We start from the raw sequence: 14,527 nt of genomic DNA, 5'->3' as shown, positions 1-14,527 counted from the left end.
AGCTTAACAAATTTTCAAGAATTAGAAATCATACAGTGTCTGCTTCCAGACAAAAGGGAATTAAATGAGAAATCAAGGAAGATAGGTAGGAAATCCCCAAATACTGGGAGATTGTATTCATTGGGGTTCTTCAAAGAAACAGACCAGCAGGAGAAATTTATTTAGTTATTATGAGGACTTGGCTAATGTGATTACAGAGGCTGAGAAATCCCACAATCTAATGTCTGAAAGCTGGAAAACCAGTACATCCAGTGGTATAATTCACTCCAAGTCTGAGGTCCTCAGAACCATGAGAGTCAATGGTGTATAATTCCAAGTTCAAGGGCTGGAGAAGATAAGATGAGATGTCTCCAACTCAGTCAGTTAGGCTGGAAAAAGGAGGTGATTTCCACCTTGCCTCAGCTTTTGTTTTATTCAGGCCCTCAATGGACTGGATGATGCCAATCCCCATGGGGGAGAACAATCTATTGAGTTCACTATTCCAAATGCTGATCTCATCTGGAAGGCTCCCATAGACAAACTAAAAAAAACATAATAGTGTGGACCCACCAACACCAGGCAAGTTGGCACATAAATTAACTATCACAAAGATTAATCAACATATTTCTAAATAATACCAGGGTCAAAAATAAATCTCAAGAAAAATTTAGAAATATTCTTTATTATATGAAGATGAAAATAAGCTCCTGCAAATTTGTGGAATACAGGAAAAGTAGTGCTTTCCCAACTTAGGGAGGGGAAAAAAAAAGAAGAGCAAATTAAAAGTAAACAGCAGAAAAGAGATAATAATTACAGGAGAAATGAACAAAATTAAAACTGGAAATCAGTAGAGAAAATGAAAAGCAAGAGGTGGTTGTTTAAAAGATTGATAAAATAAACAAATTTCTAGCCAATTCAACCAAGAAATAAAAGACAGAAGACACGAATTACCAATGTTATATGAAAGAGAGAACACCAGTATGTTTCCCATGGACATTAAAAGGACAATATATGAATATTATGAAGTACTCTATTTCCATATATTTGATTACCCAGGTGAAATGGATCAGTTCCTTGAAAGATACAATCTGCCAAACTCATAGAGGAAGAAATAGACTTTCTGAATAGGTCTCTATTTATTAAGGAAATTGAATATATAATTAATGACCTTTCAAAACAAAAAGGACCAAGTAAAGATGAGTTTATTGGTGAATTGTATCAAACATTTAAGGAAGAAATTATGCCATTTCTCCATAATATTGTCCATAAGATAAAGATAGTGGGAAGACTTCCTAACTTGTTCTAGAAGACTTAATTATTCCAATACCTAACATGAATAATGACATTACAAGAAAAGAAAACTACAGACTAATGTCTCTTATGAATGTGTATGTAAAATTTTTAAACAAAATACTAGGAAGTTAGATCAAATAATATATAATAAAAATTGTCAACCATGACTACCTGGAATTTATTCTGGATACACAAATCTGGTTCAACATTCAAAAATCAGTTAATACAATCCATTACATCAATAGACTAAAGAAAGTTCATGTAAGTTGATGCAGAAAAGGCATCTGACAAAATTCCAACACCTATTCATGACAAGAAAAAAATAAGAGCAAATACCTCTTGGTAAACTAAGAATTGAGGGGAATTTTTTCAACTCAATAATGACAATCTATAGGCACACCTGAGTGGCTCAGTCATTAAGCATCTGCCTTTGGCTCAGGTCATGATCCCAGGATCCTGGGATAAGTCCAGCATCAGGGGAAGCCTGCTTTTCACTCTCCCACTCCCCTGTCTTGAGTACCCTCTTTGCTGTATCTCTCTCTGTCAAATAAATAAATAAAATCTTAAAAAATAATGACAATCTATAAAAACCTATAGCTAATATCATGCTTAAAGCTGAGAAACTCCGTTTTCTCACTAAGATCAGGAACAAGAGTGTCCCTTCTCATTATTCCCTTTTAATATCATACTGGAAGTCCTAGGTAATGCAGTAAGTACAAAAATAGAAAGTTTACTAAATAAGAAAAGAGAACAAAACTGTCTTTGTTTGCAGGTGTCATTATTATCTATATAGAAAATCAAAAAGAATTGACTGCAGGAACTAATAAGCAACTAAAGCAAAATTGCAGGATGCAAAGTTAATATAAAAAAGTGAATTACATTCCTATATGCCAACAATGAACAAGTAGAATTTTAATTTAAAAATTCAGCAAGTGTCATGTAACCAACAAAAAACATGAAATACTTTAGTATAAATCTAACAAAATGAGTACAAGTACTCAAGTATGAGGAAATGAGCACAAGTATGAGGAAAATTACAAAACCCTAAAGATATCAAAGGAGAACTGAATAAATGGAGAGGTATTCCATGTTCGTAGACAGGAAGACTCAATTTCAAGATCCACGTTTTTTCTCAAATTGATCTATAGATTATGCACGTAGTCCCAATGAAAATCCCAACAAATCCCAACAAATCCCAATTATTTTGTGGGTATCAATAAACTTGATTCTAAAGGTTATTTGGAAAGGCAAAAGACCCAGAATAGTCAACACGATATCAAAGGAAAGGAACAAAGTTGGAAGACTGACACCACCGAACTTCAAGACTTACTATAAAGCTATAGGAAATAAAATAGCATAGTATTGGTGAGAAAAAGCAGACAAATAGATCAATATAACAGAACAGGAAACCTAGTAATAGGCCCATATACACACAATCAACTGACATTTGGCAAAAGTGAAAGGCAGTATAATGGAACTAATGGTGCTGGAACAACTGGACATCCACACACGCACAAAATAAAATAAATAAGAATAAGAATCTAGACACAGGCTGTACACCCTTCACAGATGTTAACTTATAATGGAAGAGATTTAAATGAAAACTGCAAAACTCTAAAACTCCTGAAATAAAACAGGAAAAAAATCTAAATGATCTTGGCTTTGGCAGCTACTTTTTAGGTACATCAAAGGGCAATCCATGAAGGAAATAATTGATAAGCTGTACTTCATTAAAATTGAAACTTTTTCTCTGCAAAAGAAACTCATTAGACAACTCACAGACTGAATGAAACTATTTGGAAAAATACATTTGTAAGATATTTTTAAAAGTTTATTTTATGTGTATTTCATATAATTCTTGCTTTTATTCGTTCTGCATGCCTCAACTTAAAAATCTATACAAAATTAACTAATTTCTTTAAAAAAATCTTACAATTAACAAAACTAGTCTTTAAAAAAATGGAGAGAAATACCATTTTCTATGACAGAGTCCACTTTAAGAAATATGTTCGTTCCCTCTAAGTATTATAGGTATTTAAATGTTCCCTTGAGTCATTTGTATTCATTGATTTAAATTTTTAATTTTAATATTAAAAAGATTAGAGACACACAGAAAAAACTTTAATAAATTTGAGACATAGAAAATAAGGGAAAGTCATTATCTATCACTCCCCACCAACTTGGTCCTATATATAATAAATTTAATAGTTAGTTGTGTATCATTACATATATTCATTTTTATATTTTCTCTATTTCATGAATTCTAAAATATACTCATGTTTCTCTTATGTGATATTACATTTTTTTAAAGATTTTATTTATTTATTTGACGGAGAGATCACAAGTAGGCAGAGAGGCAGGCAGAGAGGGAGGGTGAAGCAGGCTCCCTGCTAAGCAGAGAGCCCGATGTGGAGTTTGATCCCAGGACCCTGAGATCATGACCGGAGCTGAAGGTAGAGACTTAACCCACTGAGCCACCCAAGTGCCCAATATTACATAGTTTTATAAAATTGTATGTCAAAGCAGTTTTGAGTTACTTTGTATATCTTTAACCTTCAATCTTAAAGGAAAATTTTGTGTTATGAATTCACTTTAAAGCCACAATTGCTTATAGACAGAATAAACACAGAAATGTGTTTCTTCTCTTTATTGAGTGATCTGGTGCTTCAGTAATACAACATATGTCTTAATCCAAAGATACCACTGGATTTGTTTATTTCCATTTGAAAAGTCTAATTAATCATAAAGAAAAATGGTACATGTTTTTCAATAACAAAAGTGGTTAGGAGCATAGGCTCTCGAGTCAGTGCACATTGGTTTCAAATTAGTTCTATCACTTAATAATGTCATTGAGTAAATTAATAAAATAAAAAAATAAAAAAATTGCATATTTAATGACCTTTCAAAGCTACAGTTATTCTACCCATGAAATAGAAATAATTATAATCCCTGCACTTAAGGGTTGTTGTGAGTAATGTCTGTACAGTAAACATTTAAAACACTGTTCGCCACTTCTAAAAAAATGGCACCTCTCTAAAATATGTATATATATTTTTTCATGAGTACCTTGATGGAAGTCCAATCAACAGCAATCAGGCTATGAATAATTAAATAGTAAATTAACCCAAGTAAAAATACAAGTGGGTTGTAGAGAAATTATCAAAATAAATTAACGTGCTTCAAACATTGCTGATTTATTCTTCAGATTTAACAAAGACATATTTTTTGTTAATTTTTAAAGGAACATATTTCAGAGGGCTAAGGACAGAAGATGATCTGAAAAATATTGGCTGTAAATACAGTGGGTGGAAGCCCACAGGCTTGGTATGTTTGCCAACACTCAGATATGCTCTGTATATACTTTTGTTCATTTTTTCTCTTTTGTGGACTGGTCCTTATAAAAGCCTATAATTATAATGCAGATAAGATAGACAATGGTTAAGTATGCATTTCTTTACTATAATTCACTCTTTGAATAATCTTTCCTGTCCTTATTCTGCTAAATAATTCAAGACTTAGACTGAGACACACACAGATGGAAAGATTTATGTCACTAACAATTCATTTGGTAATACAAAAGAATTTCTTGACACTATTTGCAAAACTACTATTATAGATGTTTCTAGAAATCAGCAAATGTACTTAGATTCATTTTGAATCTATATGAAGAAAGAAGTTGTGTTTACCAAAGCAAGTAATGTAATAATAGACTACATTAACAACAGTATAAATTTCATAAAAAGGGAGTTGAATCTTCTGTTTCACTTTGTTGACAAAATCACCTCCTGGATTATTATGTTCCTTTTCCCTTGCTATTGGCAATACATAAATATTTTAAAGAAAAACTAATGTAGTAGCAAATATTGAAATGAAAATATGAAATGAAAAGGAGATACAAAAGATTTGTTGCTCCCACAAAATCTTTGTCTACTTTGTAAAATCAAGTTGTTGTTGTTTTTTTTAAAGTATATATGGTCACAGAGGCTCAAGTAAACATTTACAGGTGAAATTCAAAAGTACTAATATTTTGGTTCAGTATCAGTAAGGACTTTCTAATGGATTTCATGTCTGTAGTCAGATTTATTACTCTAAGAGTTAGTCTCTTGCTACCAGAAGTATTTAATCATAGGCCAAATACAGAATCTTTGAAGATTCCCCAAAATCTATTTAAAAAATAAGATAAAATTATTACAAATAAGAGCATAAATGTCTTTCTAAACTATATATGTACTCACTAGTAAATGTTTATTAAAGTATGGTTTTACCACCCAAGTAAAGTGTATAATTAGTATCTTAAAACAGAAAGATTATTCCATCATAATACAAAATTCCAAATTTTTAGAAGCATTGGGAAAATTGAGCAGTATCTTTTCTAATTTCAAGGGAAAGTAACAATTTCCCAATTAAATCCTCCTGTGATTGTGATGTTATGGATAAACTTTCCCTTATATTTATTTCTTTCTGAATTACAGATAGCATTCTTCAGATTATAATAAATATGAATCATGCTAAACACATTTGAAGTGACAGGTAATAGAATCAGTGAACTTAAATTTTGATTAATATTAATTACAAAACCTGAACAACAGAAAGAAATGCACATTTGAAGACATATATGCAGAGCTTCAGATCTGTGGATAAAATTAAAAAACACACAAATATTTATGTAGTGGGACTCTCAGAGGAAAAGAAAAGGGAAGAAAAAACATATTAGAAGATGTAATGACTGATACAAGAAATTTAACTTCTTAAAAAAAATATGAATACCTAAGTTCACCAAGTAGGATGGACACAAAATGATTCACTCTGAACACATCATTGCTCAAAGACAAGTAAAACTTTTATAAGGAAAATGGCATCATATTCAAAAGAACAACTCTACATTTTATATTTCTATACATGGAAACTATTGTTAAATTAATTCAGAAGGCAAAAGAATAACACATTTTATGTTGTGAAAGAAAATAATTGCTACCCAAGAGTTTTATATCAATCAAAAAAATCCTTTTGAAATAAAAACAAGATAAATATATTCCCAAAATTAAAAAAAAAAAAAACACTGAGGGAATCTGTTGCTATGAGATTTGTTATACAATAAATAATAATGGAATTTCTTCAGTCTAATAGGACATGTCACCAGACAGTAACTCTAATCCATAGGAAAAGATAAAACAACAAAGGGAATGGTAATATATTGGAAAACATAAAAGGGTTCATGTAATATTTTCAAAAATTTTAACTTATTGTTTTAAGGTTACAGATGATATAAAGCAATAACTATCACACTGTTTTGGTGGGTTTATAATACAAATAAATACTGTGTATAATTATAATAAAACAAAAGTAGGGAAAGAAGTAATAGTGCATTTGAGCAAGATTGCTGTATTTTTTATTTTTTTTCAAGATTTTATTTATTTATCTAACAGAGATCACAAGTAGGCAGAGAGAGAGAGAGAGGGAATCAGGCTCCCCGCTGAGCAGAGAGCCGGGTGTGGGGCTCGATCCCAGGACTCTGGGATCATTTCCTGAGCTGAAGGCTTTAACCCACTGGAGCCATCCAGGTGCCCCCGATTGCTGTATTTTTAAAAAAGATTTCTTTATTTATTTGAGAGACAGAGAGTGTGAGTGTGTGAGCAGGATGTGGGAGCAGAGAGAGAGGGTGAAGGAGAGGATCTCATGCTGACTCTGTGCTGAGTGCTGAGCCCAATGTGGGGCTCCATCTCATGACCCTGAGATTATGACTTGAGTCAAATGCTCAACCTACTGAGCCACCTAGGGGCACCAGATTACTGTATTTTTTTAAATTATTTACCTAAATTAGTGATAAATTATGAGGTATATTGTAATTTCTTGAGAAACCACTAAGAAAACAAATAAAAAATATAGGTAAAATGTCAGCAGAATTAGAATTGTATACCATTATATTTGTTTAACACAGTGAATTTAGTATATAAACAGGTGAAATGAAGTAGATATAAACAATATAGCAAATAAATAGCAAAATATCAGGCAAAAATACAATCATAGGAATGATTATATTAAATGAGGTTAGACTAAACACTCTCATGAAAACTCAGATATTGTCATATAGAATAAAAGTAGGATCCAACTATTTTTCCAAATATGTTTAAAAGTATTTTAATGGAAAAAATATGTAACATTTTAAAATGGTAAGTGAGTAGGAGTGGTTATATTAATTGATCATACAAAATAAACTTTAAGATAACAAATACTTCTATCCCTATATTCTAGGGATATAAATGTATGTTTTACAATAACAAAAAGGTCAATATATTGGGAAGATATAACAAATATAAAGATACATGCACTTGACAATAGAGCTTCACATTACATGAAGCAAAAAGTGACATCTTTGAAAGGAAAAAGAACTAAGTGATTGTGGTGGCAATTATAACTCTGCTCTTGATTCTTGACAGATTAGATAAAATATCCTTAAGTATACTTAAGACTAAAGTAAAACTATCAACTAACTTGATTCAACTAATTTTAGAACACTTATTCCAGTGACACAGGATAAAAATTCATTTCAAACACACATGAACCGTTCTCCATGACAAACCACAAGAGAGGCCATTAAACAAGTCTTAAAAAATGTAAAAAGATTGAAATAGTTCAAAATGTTTTCTGAACAAGATACAGTTAATTTAAAAAGAATCAGGACAAATGAATTGGGGAAAATTCCCAAATATTTGGAAATTAAACCATATAATTAGTATTCTGAGTCAAAGGAGAACTCACAAAAGAAGTTAAGAAAATAATGAAAACTAAATAGGAACTGGCAAACCACCATCAAAATTTATGGGATACAATACTTTCTTTTCTTGCCTTATTATATTAGCTACATTCTCCAGTTCTACTTTGAATAGACTATCTCAGAGCAGTTATCCTTGCCTTATATCTGATCTTAGAGGGTCAGCTTTTAGTCTTTCACCATAAAGCATGATTTTAGTTATAAGTTTCTCATAGACACCTTTTATTAGGTTGAGAAAGTTCCTTCACGAGCTTGTTTCTTTGACAAAGAAGGTATCAAAATAAGTATGTTTATGTTAAATATACCAGAGGGAAATTAAACTTTCAGTAACTTTGTAAATTGTGTTTACATGTAGAAAAGAGTATCAATACAAAATATCAGAGAGAAAACAGTATTTCCCATTTCCTAAAATCTTTTCTATGTTTCAAATCTAGATGAATACAGAAGTTAAATTGTTCTTGGCTTAAATTGTTTATCTTGCAGTATCCTTTGACTAAATACATTGCAAATTTGTGTAAAGAGGGAGACCTTTTTCTAAGTGATATTCATTTTTTGTAGTATATGGTGATCACTATTCATCTCTAAAACAAAGAAAATACATATTTCACTTGTCTAGAAACTATATTATTTAATATAGATCAGCTACAAACAGTGATGAGGTCATAAAAAGAATAAAATCTTTTGGAACTTATAATTATTTGTATTTTATGGGAGGAAAAAGAACAAAATATTTTGGACTTAAATATCAGAAGATAAGTCAACCTAATTGATATGTACTTTCAGCCAAAGATATTGGTTAATTAGGTTTTTAAAGCTAAATGGTAATTTACTTGCCACTTAAAATACTTTTCTGATGCAAAATTTTCACCTCTTATAAGAATTCTACCTGATATGAATCATGTTTATAAACATAACATTTAAAATTGAGAATGATGCTTAAATATAATTGGCATATGATTCTATCTTGTGGATATATTTGATAAACACAGAATCTCATTGAAGTCAATTACTTTAATAGATTGCAGTATAAAAGCAAGGTTTCAACATATGGGAATGCCCAGTATTAATTTAATGAAAACAAGAGACAGTGCTACTTCCATTTATTTTGATAAACTAAATATTTCATATATTTTTATTTTTACATTTTTGTCCAGTGTATATTTCCCATATCTACTTAAGAAAAATAACAGTAATATCCAGAGCTAATTTAGAGCAAAAATCTTACTATTTCAGGAAGAAAATAGTAAGATTCTTAAAAAATTGCCTTGTAAATCGTTTGCTCTTGTAGGCTTACATAATTAATATTACACCCAGAAGTGAAACAGTTTGCTGAGCATTTACATAAGTTTGAGAAAAGGGATCATGTATTTTATTCAAGACATGCTTTTCCAATTGTTTGGCTTACTTGAGGAATGCTTCAAAATGGGACTTCAATTGTATATTTCCATCTATTTGCCTTTTTTTTAATGTTGTGAAGAGAAATTTCTTTGGCAGTCTAGTCAAGAGCAGGGACTGTTTTATGTTGAATAAACCTCACCTCAGCAGCTAATGTGTGTGTGTGTGTGTGTGTGTGTGTGTATATACACACACAAACAAATGAGGAACAAAATTGTTTAGTGATGAGGTGAGATTTATTCAAGATGTATGTTTATATGTGTGTGTTTATATATGCATTTACATATATATGTTTATTGTATTATATATTTATATAACATATTTATTATATGTTGTTTACACATACATGTTTTGGTCACATGTGTGTGTTTACACATATATGTATATACATATATACACACAAAGCTATCTCACACTTAACGTTAACATTTATAAACCCGTCCCATGAAACAAATTCCTACCTTATTTATCTTGTCCATATTAAAATTTTTTTCTCAAGAAAGTTTTCTGTATCTACTGACTTCTGTTATATATCATTCTTCTCCCTTTTACCTTCTAAATAAAGATAAAATTTACACCACACTATTGAAAATGTTCTTGTCAATTTTCTCAAGGATTTATTTTCAAATCCAATGGCAAATTCTATGTCACTGTGTCATGATTTGACTTCTAAAAGATTTTGAACACATTATCCATGACACAATTTCTTTACTTATTTCTGGGAAAAGCCACTATCGTAATTTTTCTCTGATCTCCTGGGACACTAGAAGTTTCTCTTGGGGGTTTTTTCTCCTACAGATCTCTTAGTACTATGAGTAACCCAAGGATTAATCCTTGCTCTCTTCCTGGACAGTGCTCTCTCATTAGTAATAACATTTGTTCCCTGGCTTCAAATACTACATATACTGGTCATTTTCAATTCATATGTCAACTCTCATTTTTGCCCGAGTCCCAGACTTAATATATCTCTTTATTTAAATTTTTCACTAGAGGATAGCTAAAATGGAGTTTATATATCATTTTCCCATCCCATAACCTCTTTTCCCAGTCTTGCTCATACATGCTTGCTACATATTTGATGAAGCCATGATCATAGAATGAAACTTTATTCTTCACTTTCCATCATCTCTAACTCACAATCCAATGGCAAGTTCTGTTTTGATCTACATTCAAAATGTATCTCTAAAAACTTTTATTTATTTACTTTTCAACACTTTCACTCTTACCTTCCAGTCAGTCCCAGGCTCCCCCATCTCTGTCTAGGCCAGATTAACATTATGGCTTCATAAATTGTCTCTCCATTTCCACTCTTATTCTTCTATGTTTGGTCTCCACTCCACAATTCAAGATGAAGAGAAAAGAAAATTTATCCAGCTTTTCTAGCTCTACTACATTTGCTTTTGTTTGCTCACTGATAATTCATTCTACTTCCAATCTTTCAGAATTCTTCTGTATGCAGATTACATAGGAATTGTGTTTTAGTTATATCTCCTCTACTGAAATAATAATTTAAAAAGATGCACACAAATAATTCTCCAGTTTTAAAAATGGGAGGTTGTTCTTATTTATTCATGCCATCTTATTTTCCATCTTCTTAAACACTCTTCCAAAGGCTTTCTTTGTCAATCTTATCTTATCCTTATTTATGGTTTATGGGTATATTACCCATATATTATAGGTATTATGTGTATATTATGATTTATGAGTATATATATTACATATATTATGTGGGTATATCAACTTATATTTATACAGGTAAAAAGAAATCAGTAATACTAATTTTAGGAATATGAAGTTTTACATATAATTTATAACACATAATCACATAGCAGTTCTTTTTAAACTATTTTTATAAAAGTAAAAACATATAAAATTACACAGGATATATAGTAATTTAAGTTTCTATGCTTTCATATTCACTATTTGAAATTATTTTCTTGAGGAGGTGCATGAGGCAAAGAAACAAACCTTTGATGTCAAGGCTGATGGAGATGGGGAATATAAAAGGGAATCACCACAACCTTCTTATGAGGTACAGATAAAGTCAAGTAACACGTTCTAGGTCACATATTCAGTGGTAGATGGGTCTTTGAATCCTTGTTAGCTTATCTTTGCCAACTCTCTGTACTCTGAGATTGAAAACATTGAATACTTAAAACATATCATTATCCCATAGCTATTTTTATAGAAGAGAAAACTGAGGCTCAGAAAAGAGAGGTCAAAACTCAGAATAACAAGAAAGCAAGTAGCAGAGTAAAAATAATTTTTGAGTTCTAGAAATGTTAACAGGATGTCTTTTATATGATACAGGGTTAAACAAAACAGATATGATCTTGTCCTTCATAAAGATTAGTTTAGTGAAAATTAATATTATAGTCAACTATATTATTCCAATGAAGCTTAATCTCATAAATTATTTTAAGTGGATCAAGGAAGATGAATAAAGACAGGAAATCATTTTTTAATCATATGTTTTCATCACTTTCATTTTTACAGATAGCTATTTCAGATGGTTGTTATGATTGAATCATTAAATATTGTACAGCCTGAAAGATCAATGAAAAATTTAATTATAAAAGGACTGCCTTTGATTATTAACCTTTTCATATTTATTGAATACTGAAATAGTCTTGGGTATGTCTCTAGTGACAAACATAGTATCTTAGAATCTAAGCAAGACAGAGTTGGAAGTTAACTGCATTATTCAGTGACAGAAACCCAATTCAACTGAAGAAAGAATGATTTAAACACACACACACAATTTATTTGAAGAGCACTGGATAACTCAGAGAATTAAGGACAGAGCTTCAGGAAGTAGGCAGCCTTAAGACAGTCAGGGATTGAATACTTGGATTATTATTGGAATTCTTTTCCTGATTTTTAATTCTTGATATTCATGGCTTTTGTGTATATATTTTTTGGCAGAGTTCCTGGGAGTTGTTGAATTATTATCTTGATGCTTTTTATCAGAGAGAAAGAAGAATACTTTCTTGGGTACCTAAGGAAGGAAAGAAGAAAATCCTATGGATAAATTCCTTTTGTCATGACTCAAGGTACAGGCACATCTTTGATCATTTTGTCCTGGGCCTTGGATGCTATGATTTTCCCAATACTGATCACATTACAAACTCTAAGTGGTCAGGAGAGTAAGTTCTATGAATAGAAACTGGTGGATAGAGACGCTGGCAGAGAAAAAAGTAGTCATATATTACTTCTTGGTTGCACAACTCATATGACCAACATACATAAACATATTTTTCTCTTACTATATTTTTAAAGAAGAATATCCCCCCACTTTCAGTGAAACTATCTAATATACAGTCATGAATGAACCCCAAAGATAGGCTTTCACAGTAATATTTAACAACTGTATTGAAGACCAAAATAACAATATATCTGTTCTATATGAATTCCTTCCGGTTCTATCTAGAAGTGGCCCTATCATGTTACTATAGCCTATGTCAAAAATACATGTATGCATATATATTATAGAAACTGTAATATATATATATAATATATATAGATCTATAAATATATACAAATATATAAATAAAATATATAAAATATATATTATATATATATAATATATAAATCTCCTGTTTAGATAGAATAAGAAAGGATCCTATTTTATAGTTTCTATCAATCAAAAAATATATATAACTTGTTGAACAAAATTTTGTGTTTCATATATTGTTGAGTGAGAGACCCCTGGTCAGGCTTTGTGACTGCAGAGATTCCCTTTCCATGGGGTTCTCAGTGGACACATGAGAGTGGGCACTGGGGAGCATTTCCATAATGGATACTATACAGCTTTAGCAGCCAATATTACTTTTGTCATGTTTATGACAGCCTGAAATTTGCTCTATTAATAGAGTAATAATAAAGTTTATTTTTACATTTTTTATGGTTTCTATGGCAATGCAACACCATAAAAATGGTTGTCTGTTGATTGTTTGGACCTAAGTCCTACCTATGGGATTTCTATTTCAGAAAGTAGTTGGGGTTCTCTACAACCCCTGGACTTTAGTGACAGGATTCTGTTTTCACCTCTGCCGTGAAGCAAAGTGAAACTATAAGCAAACCCAACTGATTAGAAGATCTACTTTGCCTTTGTCATGGCTATATTTCCATGAATATACTTTTCAGGGAATAGTATTCCCAATGATTTTTTTTTTTTTATTGGAAGATCTACTTTGCCTTTGTCATGGCTATATTTCCATGAATATGTTTTTCAGGGAATAGTATTCCCAATGATTTTTTTTTTTTTTTTTTTTTTTTTTTTTTTTAGAGGGAGAGAAGTGAGGAGGTCTTGGTTGTCTAGAGTATTAGTTTGAAAGGGCAGGAATATTCAGGCTAGTTCTATTTCTGTGGGTCTTCCTGAATGCTCGTCTTACATCCTACTGAGTTTTCTACCTCTCTGCTTGTCTCATTCTGATCTTACCAGGGAGCACTGGCTTTAGCTTTTATAATCCAAAGAGGTAGGATTCTTTCACCCCTGCATTCATAAATAACTGGTTTCAGCAGAAATGGCATTTTTTAGTGAGTCAAATGCATGAATGTTTCCCTTTGTTCTTCCTTTTTGTTCTCAGGTAGGCCAGTGAGGAAAGCAGCTCTTTTGTAGAAAAATCTTGTAGAAGGTATAAGAAGCAGCCAAGCATTCCAGTATCCTAATATTTTTCTATCAGGTTTCTATAGCAAAGTTCTCCAACAGTGTTCAGGAATTAGGACATGTATGCTGAGATGTGTATTCCCTCAGTCCTCAGGTGGCATGGAACTGTGGAATCTCTGGGCCAATCTCTGGCCCAGATATTAATTTAGTGACATAAGCAAATATAATTTTATTTATACATATATAAATTCATATATATATGTATATATATATAATATATTTATATATATTCATTTCATCACAAATCAAGAAAATTGTATTTGCTTATGTCACTAAATTAATATATGTATATGTGTATATATGTATACATGTATATATGTATATATACACACATATATATATTTATATATATATATATGTACAACATAACAATATAACAAGCACAATTGTCTTCCTATCTACAGATGGAGAAATCCTCC

This window comes from Lontra canadensis, unplaced genomic scaffold (genome assembly GCF_010015895.1).
Source record: "Lontra canadensis isolate GAN:19392208 unplaced genomic scaffold, GSC_riverotter_1.0 scaffold1, whole genome shotgun sequence".
In the NCBI taxonomy this organism is placed as follows: Eukaryota; Metazoa; Chordata; class Mammalia; order Carnivora; family Mustelidae; genus Lontra; species Lontra canadensis.
Note: the sequence above shows the minus strand (reverse complement) of the source record.